General features: G+C 40.0%; 1 protein-coding gene across 16 annotated transcripts in view; it reads left to right on the top strand.

The window, feature by feature from the left end:
- Window positions 1–13,377, top strand: part of FHIT (fragile histidine triad diadenosine triphosphatase) — a 1,583,000-nt gene that overhangs the window by 466,498 nt on the left and 1,103,125 nt on the right. The window contains exon 1 of one of the 16 annotated variants that reach the window (XM_051852259.2): window positions 1,741–1,807. The exons of the other annotated variants lie outside the window; for them this stretch is intronic. The gene's annotated coding sequence lies outside the window, so the exon portion shown is untranslated. Of the gene's footprint in view, window positions 1–1,740; window positions 1,808–13,377 lie in introns of those variants that run through there. 16 annotated transcript variants of the gene reach the window in all.

Consider the following 13,377-nt stretch of genomic DNA (forward strand, 5'->3'; position numbering starts at 1 on the left):
CACTCCAATATGCAATGAAGGAATCCCAATCAGTGGTTAACCTGCTGTGCCACATCTGCCTCTCTGTCTGTCAAATTTTAACCTGAGGTATATGAGGGGAGGCCACGAGTGCCCAGAATCAGATGCAAATGTCTATATGTATGTATGCATTTGTATAAATTGTCAGTGTCTTGAATAACTCTCTGGGGTGAGAATACTAATTTAAACTATAATATGAATGCGAATATCCCAGTTGCTCTGGAACTACATGGCATGAGGTCCTACATATGTACAAACTTTCCTCACTCTATCTCTCACCCCCAATATCTAGATCTTTCTTAATTTTTAAAATTCTTAGTTTTTTAATTGTCATTTAAAATTTTTATTTGTATTTATTTGAAAGGCAGAGATACAGAGAGAGAAAGAGATCTTTCATCTGCTTGTTCACCCAATGGCCTCAGTGGCCAGGGCTGGGACAGGCCAAAGTCGGGAGCCTGGAACTTCATCCTGGTCTCCCACATGGGTGCAGGGGCCCAAATATTTGGGTCATCTTCAGCTGCTTTTCCAAGCATGCTAGCAGGAAGTGAATTGGAAGTGGAGCATCCTGGACTAGAACAGACCCCGATACGGGATGCAGCACTGCAGGCAACGGATTAACCCGCTGTGCCACAATGCAGTCCTCAATTTTTCTTAAATTTTTAAGAAAGTTCATGTGGGGCAGGCATTTGACTCAGTGAGTTAAGCCACAAATTGAGATGCTTGCATCCAAGTACCAGCTCTATTTCTCCATTCAGCTCAGCTTCCTGCTAACGTGTACCCTGGCAGGCTGCAGATAATGACTCAAGTACTTGAGTCCCTACCACTCATGCAGAGACCTAGTGTGAATTCCAGGCTCCTGACTTTGGGGTCAGCTCTGGCTGTTACAGCATTTAAGGATTGAGCTAGCACATGCAAAGTCTCTTTGACACACACTCTCTCTCTGCCTTTCATATAAATAAATAAACCACTTAGTTAGTGAACCAGAGCATGGAACATGGCTCTTTCCTTTCCTGTCATCTTGCATTTCTGATAAATAAGTATTTTTTTTCAAAAGGATGCATATATTTTGGTGTCCCAAAGTTTAGAATCCATGCTTCATTTTTTTGTATTATGTGTTTCCCATGAATTCTTCAAGACCAATCATATAGTTACTCCATTAACACAAAACTCATGGGCACCAGTACTGTTACTAAACACCTGAATAAAGCATTTCCAAAACTTACATTTTCTTTGTAGTACACAATACAGCCTACCACGCTGAGGAGGCATTTTAATGCAAAATCACAATGAAGCACACAAATGGCTCTAAATAGTGCGTGGAGGACCCTTGTTTACAGGTTGAGAGCAGAAACCAGGAGGCCGAGCCTCACCTTCTCCCACTTCCATGGACAGTGTGTGTATCAGGTGAGAACTTTTTCACTGCTCTGCAGATGATTTACGAAAATGATGTGAGTATGGATTTTGAGATAACAACATTTAAAAATATCGAGCAGGCAAATACAGGATGCATGAGTAGTAGAGATCAACCATAAATATATTTGTAAAGCATGTGCAAGTTTTATTGTCCCCAGAGTGAGAAGACAGAGGAACCTTGCCCTAAGGATCTTGCTTGCTTTCAGGCAGGGGACACAGATATTAAATAATTATCCAGATAGCTCCCTAATTACATTGGTGAGACCTTGTAATGGAAGGTTACCTGGTGTTGTTTAACGAACTACTCCATCCAGGCTGAGGGATCAAGGAGCTTGCCGCTGAGGAACTGGCATCTGAACCATACTCAGGAAGACGGGTAAAAATGCAAGAAACCATTTGTGTAAGAAATAAATTGGGACAGGGACTTTACGCTATTCCACATGTCCTGCTATTTTGTTCTTCTCTTTAAGATAGAGTTGGTGGCATTTATATTAAAAAAAAAAAAAAAAAGCATGTGTTTTACAGTTTAGGAAAGCAATTTGCTTTATGCTTGGGACACTATTTGGTTGTGTGGATCAGTGCTGGAAGCTCCTACTGCCCATCCTTGCCTTGGGAACTGCAGCGAGATGATGGCAGCAGAATAGTTTAACACACAGTGGGGAGTACAATATCTCTGGGATAAAGATTCTTTGTCTTCTCCATCTTCTGAGTTTTCTTCTCTTTTTCTCTTGCTTGCCCTCCCCCAGTCTGTTCTTTGAAATTGACTTCTCCTTTAGAGATGATCACAAAGACAGTGAAGGGTAGAAGGAACTCTCTGATCATACTCAGTGCGATAAACAAGATGGCAGCCTTTCTGGAAGTTGAATAAGCCTACATCTCTAATGAGGACTTCATTTTGTATACTGGGAATTTGCTAAAAGAGTAGAGGATAGGTGCCATTAGTCTAAAAATGGGAAGTAGATGATGCGTATGTTAATTTGTGATAATCACTTCACTGTGTGAAAATATGTTAAAACATGATATTATATCCCTTAAATATATACAGTTAGAAAGTAAAGAAAAAGACATGTACTTCTTCATGTCTGTCTTCTCTCAGATTTGTCTGATACAATACCAGCCTTTCAAGATGGTGAATGTAATTATACATAAACATTAATTTGATGGTATGTGCCTGATATCATGGTAGCATTTCACATGCCTTATCTGTATGAAGTCCTTAAGGTAGTTTTCATTAGTATCTCCATTTTACAGATCAAATAACTGAGGCTAAAGGAGGTGAAGTAACTTCTTGGAAGTCACTGTGTGAGCAGAGCTAGAGTTTGAGCCATCTCTACCCTTAAGCATATTATTCTACATTTCTTTCTTCCTTAAATCCTGTGATTCACTTAGTATCTTTAGGGATTTTAGTTTAAATGACAACTAAATTGTAATGGTAACATATAAAGTTGTTTTTTTTTATTTTCATGAGTTACCTGTGAGTTATATTCTTGTGTCTTGATTTCTTATCAGAAAACACCATTGCCTCCTTACCACAGTATATACAATTTTATACATGAGAAAATTTAGGCACTCAGTGGTTAAAGGTCTTGTCCCGAATCAAGGTATTTGGAACATCAGTTCAGAGGTGTGTCTGGAATATCAGCCTAAGGCTGTCTTTTTTTTTTTTTTTTTTTTTTGACTATCAACTTCTCTTCTAAAAAAGAGCTATTAAAACTATTGGTTTTATTTTATTTTTTCCAATTCCAATACCAATTCCTGTTGAATACAGGAAAGTTATAAAATATGCACATGAACAACCGAAATTCAGATATTAATCATGAAAAGTGTTTTGTGGCTTTCTCTGTTTGATGCATCTGTGTTAGTTGTGTGTTAGCATAAACCTTTTTGCTCCTGGAGAGAAAGGACAATTTCATTCTCCTACAGTGCCTGTCTTCTTACTAAGCATGTGGTTAATTCTCAGGAAGTACTTATTTTAAATTAAAGTGCTTCACCTACTGCCTAGCCCACTCCTTTTGCAACTACAGGAAGCAGCAGCAAATCCCCAAAGCCTCAGGTGGGACAGAATCCCGTTTCATGTCATTTGCAGATTCTGTCCCCTCTTCCTGGGAAACTGGTCAGTCACTGTGGTATTTGGGGGAATGAAACTCAGGTCAGCTTTGAGACACACCAGAGAGCCAAGCTGTAGCAGGGAATAAAGACTCTACTAGTCGCTGCTCCTGACGGGACACGGTGAATGTCACGAGGATGAATCAGCGAGGCCCTTCCTTCATGAGGATTTAATGATGTGTTCTCTGCCTGTGTCTTGAGAAGTAGGTCTTGGACTTCCACCAGCCTGCATTCCATCACCACAGCAGGCCACTCCTGTCATTACCTCCTTCGTCACCCAAGATCTCCATCACCACGAGCAAGGACTGCTCTCTCTAGTCATTCTCTGACCTACTGCTGCTGAGTTCCTGCTGATGCTTTGTACCTTTCCAGCTGTTTTTCTCTGTCCCATTTTTCATCCTTCTTGCCTGTATCCCTCACTTTGGGCAGGTTCTGAAGTTTACTCATCAACCACATTGCTCTTGTCTTGTGATAGAGATTTCCAGAAGCTTCATTCAGATTCCTGACTTCAATGATTCCCCTGTGGATGGAGATCACCTGAGAGTCTGTTGCAGCTACATCCTTAGCTTCTGTCCAGATTCTCATTTTCCTGGCAGGAAGTGCAGGGAGTGTATGGAACAGGAGCCTGGTGATAGCAGGTCATCTTACTTCCCTGTCTTAATCCATTTAGACTGCTACAACAAAATGCCATATGCTGAGTAACTTATACAACAGACATTTATTTTTCACAGTTCTGGAAGATGAGAGGTCCTGTTTGGTGTCTGGTGAGGGGTCAGTTTCTAGTACATAGGGAATCTCTTTTTGCTGTTGTCCTCTCGTGGTGGAAAGGGAGAGCTCTAACCTCTTAGGCCCCTAGATGAGCCCTCAGCCCTTTCAAGAAGGCTATTGTCTCATGTGCTAGTCAGCTTCCCAGGGTGCCACCTCCTAAGACCTTCACCTTGGAGACTAGGCTTCAACATGGATTTTGGGAGGGACATATTCAATCTATAGCACATCCCCAGGGCTAAAGCAGTGAAGCGAGCAGTTACCAGAACATGTAATAAGAGAGATCAGCACACAGCAGGCCACTGAGAAGAGGAATAATATTCAAGGGATGAAAATAGCCAGTCTTACCCCTCGCAGGGTGGTCCCCATCCTGGAACCTTCAGCTACTTTCTGGCTGGGCTTTCTATTGACACAATGCAACTCCAAGTCAAAGGATGCAAGAGCCTCATCTCTGTTCCACAGGATTTGATGTGCCATTTAGTCTTCATTTTCAATGATTTTTCTTTGGGTCCTTAATTCTTTCATTTAGGTTCTACTTGTGTGATTCTTGACAGATGCAGAAATAGTCTTTTTTGTTCTTTTGTGTGCCTTTGAGTTACTAGTGTAGCAAAGTAGTTGACATATGGTAAGCTCGCTGGTAAAGTAATAACTTAATGAGGCATTAAGTGAAATTGAGATCCTAAAACTTGGCAATCAGCAAGAAGACTTTTTAAAAGTTTCGAACTGATGAGAATGGGCTCACATGTTCCTTCCCTCTTTGTTTGGCTTTCTCTCTCCTGAGGAATGTTAAGTGTATTGGAAACAAATGGTGATCTTTGGAGTCAAGAGACCTGGGGTATTGTCTATGCTTTTGCAATTTTTACCTGTTTCTTTTTGGTCAAATAACATCTTTGTTGAGTTGTAGTTTCTTTCTCAATAACAGTATCTTTCAAACACACCTTATTTAAAAACAAATACATCCTTCATTCAGTCAAATAATGATAGTATATAGATGGGCTTTTAAAAAAAAAACAATATAAAAAGAGATGCATTGGTCAGAACAATGTGATGTACTTGATCTGCACTGACACAGTTTGGCAGCCACTGATCTATAAAAATATGTTTGGTAATATCTGCTCTGCTTAGCTCTCTGAGTCCTCTTAAGGATCAATGAAGTAAGGTTTGGGAATGAGTTTTATAAAATGTACTTTGTTCTATCCATCATAATATCATCATGAAGATAACTTTACCATTTCTGTATCTCACTTAAGCTCATTGACCAAATGTGTAACTCCAAACCCAGACTCAAAATTGTATATTCTTAAAATCAGCAGCTTACTTACATCCAGTAGGCACGTTTTAATGCTATAGGACTGAATTTAGAAACACTTGGAAAATCTTAATCAAGAAAGTTATTGAGGGCAAAATGATCATGCTGCTTTCTGAAAGAAGATGATATTAAGCTAGGAATTGGCCTGGTATTGTTCGGCATTAATTAAAGTTGTAACAAGTCACAATTCCACAGTAGCTTTAGTGTGTGTAGCTGAATTCTAGGTCCCAAGTGAATAAACTATAAGGCTAAAGGGCAAATGACTTAACAAAAGGGAACTGGATGATTATCTTGTAAACTAGAAGAGCAATGATATTATGGCTTAATTAGGTAGCTTGATAGGAAGCTCGAGTTCTAACTAAAGTCTTAAAGCAGTTGCCTAGTCATTTGCAAGATGTTGGAATGGTTTAATTTATGAGAAAAAAGGAAAAGTACCAAATGGCCGCTGACATCTAAGAGATGAGACACAGGGAAAACAGAAATGCTGTAATGGCTCACACATGGTTGCAGGGGGAAAGCATCAGGGAGAATGATTTAATATAGTGATTATAAACACTAATAGAATGAACAAGGAGTGTTTCATTAGTGATCAGGAAAATTGCATTGACAGGTATTAGATACCCATATGATCAGGGAATGAAGACTAGGGAGATGTTGGCCTTAATTGGACACAGAGCCAGAGACTGCTCTAATCAGTAGATATTTTTGGTTTCGACCTTAGGTCAATCATTAGGTTTTCACATGGCCTTGATTTTTATCACTAGAATACAGATTATGTTGATATCTCTTGTTTTGCCTGAACTATTTGAGTACAGCTTAACTCTTTTACCTTGAAGTTCTCTCTAATTTTTCTTTGAATCTTCATAGATAACTTGACTCTCCTTCTCTAGTTAGTAACTTCAGCGACTCACATTTTTATTTTGTCTCTGTGGTACCAAAAGCAAGTACAGATGAGGTGTGAAGAATTCACTCAATTTATCATCTGGATGTATAGTTTCTATTTCAGTGATTAGCAGGCTGCTTCTAGGTATCTGATTATTAACCAAGGTCCAGAATATACATCTTGGGGGTGAAGCCATTGAAAGTCCCATGGTAACTCCTTTTTTTTTTTTTTTTCTTGAAGGACACAGCTTCTAGGCCACACATAGTTATAGGGTAGCCCAGACAAACTTATTGGTTCAACTCTGGATTACAGCAGAAATCTTTGTAAATTGCTTTATATTGTCTATATTTCTCTCTTTCCAACACTGGTAAGAATCTATCAGAAATGCCACTGCTAATCTGCTGTTGTCTGGATGGGGCACTCCTCTGAGTTTTCTGCAGAAGAGAGCACACGTCACATCTTCAGATTTTCAGCTTAATAACAGCTGGCTTAATAAAAATTCTTAAAGAAAATGTAATTCTTCAAAAAAAATTCAGGCTGGTAAAAATGAATGATTTTGCCTAAGAAATGAATCCTTAGCATTAAGATAAAGTTGCTTTGACATAGATAAGGGGGCTAAGTAGGAATCTATGGGAATTTGCACACTGGATCTAAATCTTTTTTTAATTACTATGTCAAGAAATTTGCTTTTTTCTTCCCACAAGATGACTGTTTAAAAACTTTGGGTTAACACTCTTTCAACAACCATCTTTGGAAGCCTAGATTACTCTGTTGAACTGGAAGCTAGAGAAGGCACTGAGCTCCTCCTCTGGGGACATATTCTTTGGAGGCCTCTATGATTTGCCTAGTTATGTCATCACTGACCACCTGGAAAATGGGACGGTTTCTGGTGTTGTTGCCTACTTTAACATGCAGAATAACAAGTTCCTATTTTGAAATTACTCTGATAGATATCTTTCTACTTTGGAGAAGTTTGCTGAATGGCAGTATTTCTACATAAAGTGTACTACAAAATAACAAACAAAAACAGACTTTTGAGTAATGGTGTGGAAAGATAAATATTGAGGGGTGGGCATTTGGCATAGCAGTTAAGACATCACTTGGGATGCCCATATGTTATATCAGAGTGCCTGGTTCAAGCCCCATTTGCTATTCTGTCTTCCTTCTAATGCACACCCTGGGAAGCAGCAGGTGATGGCTCAAGTTCCATGTTGGAGACCCTGTTTGAGTACTGGTTCCTGGCTTTAGCCTGATAATTATAGGCATTTGGAGGTAAACTAGCATATGGGAGATCTCGCTCTCGCTCTCTCTCTCACTCTTGCTCTTGCTCTCTGCCTTTCCAATAAATAAAAGTATTTTAAAAAGAATGACAAATATTGCCTTCAGTGTATTGGTATATTGAGAGATGTATTTCCAACTTGAGAAAAACACGAAGAGCTAGGTTTCTGACCTAGCTAAGATGCTGCTATGTTCAGTGACAGAAAAATGTATTTCATGTAATGAATGGTCTAGCCTTAGACTAAAAGAGGTCAAGTTTGAAGAAGGAATACAGGTAGGATTCTGGAACTACGAGTTAGTGTCATTCACTGCTAATGGCTTAGAGGTAAAGCAGTATGTTGGAGACTCTGCAGAAAAATATTGGTAGATTAGAATTTCTGAACTGTTAGGTTGTAAATCACTAATACAATTATTTGCTTGGATACCGGAAATGGATGCAGAAAAATATGATCAGGGATGTTTCTCACAAACAACAGAATGGACTCTGGCTAATTTAAACAGAAAAGGAATTTATTAAAGAATATGAGGTGTTCTAAAGAATCTTCATAATCCAGGGAAATAGTCTTGAGGCTAAGCTTCAGGAAACAATGCCCAAAACCATGTAGCAGAACTGACCTGGTGTTGTCTTCACACAACTAAGATTTGTCTCTGATTCATACAAATTCCTAACAGTTGAGACAGCTGTCCAGGGCAATTGTCCACTATGCAGCCAGAGGGCGATCTGGCATTCTCTGACCTCATCACTCAGTGTACAGTCAAATGGTGCATACAGCCAGAGATAGGGAGTGTCTCACATGGGCTGCTCATTTCAGTGTTCTCAGAGCCATGGCCCAGCACCAGTCACATGGCTCCACCTTACCACAGAGTCCAGGAAATGTGGAGGAGCACACTGGTATCTACTTAACAGTAAAAGTCTCCACCAGAAGTGCTTACTGATACTCTGGCAAGTTGAATGTTCAGGAATGGCACTGGTCAGGCCATAATTGGTGAAGTCCTTGTTGGTCAGCACATGCAAGCCACTGTTCTTGGCTACCATGGCTACTGAGACGCTTCCAGAAGTGCACTGATTAAGACCAGAGCTTTCAGGGAAAGCGAAAGATGACCTTGCTTATCTAATTACTGAATGCCTTCTCCACAGTGGTCTCTTTAGGATGTATAGTAGAATTGGAAGCCACCAGACTTCCACTGTGATGAACTGATGTAGAATCTCACCTCTACCACTTACAGGCACATTGTCAGTGACAAACATACTCTCTGAATCATGATTTCCTCATCAGGGAAAAGTGAGATGATAATTAAAGTGATTACTTTATAGAACTGATGTAAATGTTAAATATAACATTGTAAGTAAAGACACTAGGCTTACTGATGGAAACCTGGAGTTCAGTTCAAGATTTTCATTGTATTGTCTTCATTATCATCTCTGTTCTTATACATTGTAGTGAGCACACAAATAGAGTACCTGTTAAGCAGCATTCAGATTGCCTTGCCTTTTTGGTTGAACTACTACCTACTTTACATAAAAATGCTTTCATTGTATTTAATTTTAGAAGCACCAATTATTTATCTGTTTTTTGAACTTACAGATAGAACTCTATATGATAACATTTGTAAGGTCATCTCAAGACATGTGTTTTACAAGGGAACTTGATCAGTGCTGAATTAATTGTGAGAAATGCTGGAATAAAGATTATTTACTTTAGGATTAAGTTGACCGTGAAAAAAATTGTAGGAGATATTTAACATTCCACATTCTGAAAAATGGGTTATGGAATCTCTACTTTTTGATTACCCTGTCTCTCTGTTGGTGAGTATTCTAAGGAACACAATTTGAGTTTAATATACTACATTAAACTGTGATCCTTTGAGGACAAGATTCTTGTCTTATTTGACTCTATGCTCTTTCTGCCTAGCCCAGTACTGGCTTAGTAACATTTGTTGACTTGGTCAAAATGATGTGGGGATAGAGATCCCTTTCCTATCTTATTTTCTATCATCCTCAGTGCTGTGGGAAGATCAAGTTACCTGGAATTTTGAATTGACCTTGAATTCCTGAATTACTTGGAATGGCTCCTCTGTACTCCCATGTATGAAAGTACTATGAACTTCTGGTTTAAGACAATAGAAAACGAAGGGGAAAAACTATCATTGTGTGTTAGAAAATTAGATTGTTAAGTCCTCATGATCTTCTACATTTACGTAACTTCTGTGCAGGAAGAATTTATGGTTTCTGGGTCAACTCCCAGGCTTTCTCACAACTAAACAAAGCGATAATATATTGAAAGAAATGGAGAGGCTGTGAAGTCCAGAGTAAAGAGCGAGATGAAAACAGTGAGCAGGACAGATTCCCACACTGAGTGTCGGGGCTTCTGGGTTAGGACCATGAAGGGCAGTGCTCTCCAGTCAGCTGCCACTTACATGAAAAATGTTTAAAAAGGTAGCAACAAGAAGAGCACCATTTCGTAGTGTTTTCTTGTGCAAGTAGAATGGACCACTTCCTTTACATGTCCTCATGCATCTAAGTAAAAATGAAAAATCCTCTGGATGATGAAATTCACTTTAAGCACTAGTATTCAGTTTTTTCATTGTTGTTTTTGTTGTTGTTGTTGTTGTTTTTTGACAGGCAGAGTGGACAGTGAGAGAGAGAGAGACAGAGAGAAAGGTCTTCCTTTGCTGGTGGTTCACCCTCCAATGGCCGCAGCGCTGATCCGATGGCAGGAGCCAGGTGCTTCTCCTGGTCTCCCATGGGGTACAGGGCCCAAGGACTTGTGCCATCCTCCACTGCACTCCCTGGCCACAGCAGAGAGCTGGCCTGGAAGAGGGGTAACCGGGACAGAATCTGGCGCCCTGACTGGAACTAGAACCCGGTGTGCCGGCACTGCAAGGCGGAGGATTAGCCTAGTGAGCCGTGGCGCCGGCCGGTATTCAGTTTTATTTTGAGAGGAAATTTTCTCCACACCTTCAACATCTATGAGTCTATACCAAGTTCCTTTTTTTAAAAAAAAATATTTATTTATGTTGAAAGTCACAGTTACAGAGAGAGAGGGAGAGAGAGAGAAAGAGATAAGAGTGAGAGAGAGAGAGATCATTCACTCATTCACTGGTTTACTCCTCAAATGGCCACGATGACTAGCACTGGGCCAGGCAGAAGCCAGAGGCCAGGAGCTTCATCCAGGTGTCACACATGGGTGGCAGGGGCCAGGCTTTCGAGCCATCTTCCACTATTTATCCCAGGCTGTTAGCAGGGAGCTGGAAAGGAAGTGGAGCAGCCAGGACGCGAACTGGTGCCCATATGGGATGCTGGCATTGCAGGCTGCAGTTTTACGTGCTATGCCACAATACTAGCCACCCGGGTTCCTTTTTGAGAATATGGCCAGTCTCTTGGTATCCAAACTCCTTCTGCTTCCTTTTGTTAATACAACTGTAAGGAAGTACTTGAGGCTTCCTCTTGACTTTCAAGGTAACATCATCCCAGGCCGTCTAGCTTTTAGAGCTGCCCCTTCCTTGATGGCAGGTCACTGGTGCTGGTTTTAACACCATGTTTAGAAGCCTTGTTTCAGTTTCCTAGGAAGTTCTATCCCCAGTGCCAGCCTTTTGTCTTTGAGCTTCAAATCTCACAGTCTCTCTTTTTTCACCACTTATCTAACCAGCTGAGAGAAGAGAAGTTAACTACTGCTTTGCTGAGACTAATGCCATATTAGTATATCTAATATATATATAATTATATATAATATAATATATCTAATATCTTGGCCTTTTGGCTAAGATCAAGTATAATATGAGACCAGTGCCATCAAGGCAGATACCTGACAGCTTGCTTAGCTGATGAAAGGCATATATTCCATCTCAAATTCCTGGCTTTGATGATCAGTTGATGATGTGATCGATTACTCCTTGTTATTCTTTGTTTTCAAGTTGACTATGACCATGGGATTATTTATTTTTACTTATTTTTAATCAATCCTCCTTTGTTCTTTACTTTTTATAAATATCATATTCATAGAATGAGTCAAAGTGTACATTTTTTATTCCCAAAGCATTGTGTACAATAGCGTGAAATTCAGAAAGAGGAAGTTACAGAAGAGGTAAGGTGAAACTTTACTTCCTCTTCTGTCTCTTTGAGACCTCTGATTTGTATTAGTACTGATTAGTAACAATGGAAGGTAAAGATCTTTTTAAAAAACTTGGAAGAGATCTTTTCCGGAAGTCCTCTGTGATATTATTCATTTGATCTATCCACATCCATCACCCGTCCCCCGCCCAGTCACTCACTCACCCTTCTACCAACAACTGAGGAAATCCTGTTTGGTGATGAAATTGGCCTTACGAAAGGCAGCCTGATAGCTTTCTGCATCCTTGATTGGACTCTTAGGAAGGTGTTTTGGCAGATGCAGTGTGTGTGTGTGTGTGTGTGTGTTGAGGGGGCATGCACACTTATGTTTTCCTACCCAGATAGGACAGCTTCACCTTGAGGAATTGATAGCATGTCCCATCAACTCCAAGCCTCTCAAGAACTGTGGGAGTGGCACGTGAGGGAGCACAGTGTAATGGGAAGTATGCTGGGCTGAATGGTAGGGGACATGATTTCTAATTCCCCTTTGACCATCCATTTGCTGGGTGACCTTGGGCAACTTTCTTTACCTGTCTAGGATTTGGTTCATTCACCTTTAAAATTGAATTAGTAATACCAGCCCTCCTGATCTCAGAGGGCTAAGGAAAAGTAAAATGAGATTCCAGGTGTCTGGGCAGTTTGGAACAGATGAACCCAGCTTTTTACAGATAAACTTCAGGTGCCTGGGGAAAGAGATATCTTTTTTATCTGATGTGAAAAACAGTGTTTGCAGGAATATGGCTAATATGGACAATCTTCTGCTTCATTTCAAATTAAAATGCTATCCTGGACAAGAGAACTAGCAGCCCTGTAATATCTTGATTTGTTTGTATGCTGGGCAATGTGCTTGTCATGTTTTTACCGGCACAATGGTTACCATTCCTACTGCAGTTCTGTGTTAGCAAATACGTTATTCAAGAGCAGAGCCTGATCCCTGCTGTGTCAGTGGGTAGATACCTAGGCTTTGAAATCCTTTAGACTTGGGTTTGAATCCAAGTTGTTTTTTTTTTTTTTTTCATCCCAGGTATGTGTCCTGGGATAAGTTATGTACCTGCTTTAGTTCTTTGTTATTTAAAAAAGGGGGTTCTGGGGGTCAGGCACTGTGAGAGTACCTACCTCCAGATGCTAGTGCTAATACAGTAAACTGCCTCACATCCTGCCTGGTACACAATAACTCAGTAACACAATAACTGAATGCTAGTGATTAGTAGATCACAGTAGCTATGGGGCAGAGGTGGTGAGTGTTTTCTTCATGCACTTTTCTGAACTTCCAAATGCTCTACAAGGACTTTCTATGGTCACATTTAAAGAAAATTATTATTCTAATTTAATATAATCATAAACAGAGAATACATGATCATGAATTGGCACTGTAAACCCATCACGGCAACAGTTCCTGAAATTTCCATTGGGCTTTATAATTTATACAGTACTTATAGGCTTTTTTTTTTTTTTTTTTTTGGCAACTCCTACAGCACACCTGTGGCGTCAGGA

This window comes from Oryctolagus cuniculus, chromosome 10 (genome assembly GCF_964237555.1).
Source record: "Oryctolagus cuniculus chromosome 10, mOryCun1.1, whole genome shotgun sequence".
Lineage (NCBI taxonomy): Eukaryota > Metazoa > Chordata > Mammalia > Lagomorpha > Leporidae > Oryctolagus > Oryctolagus cuniculus.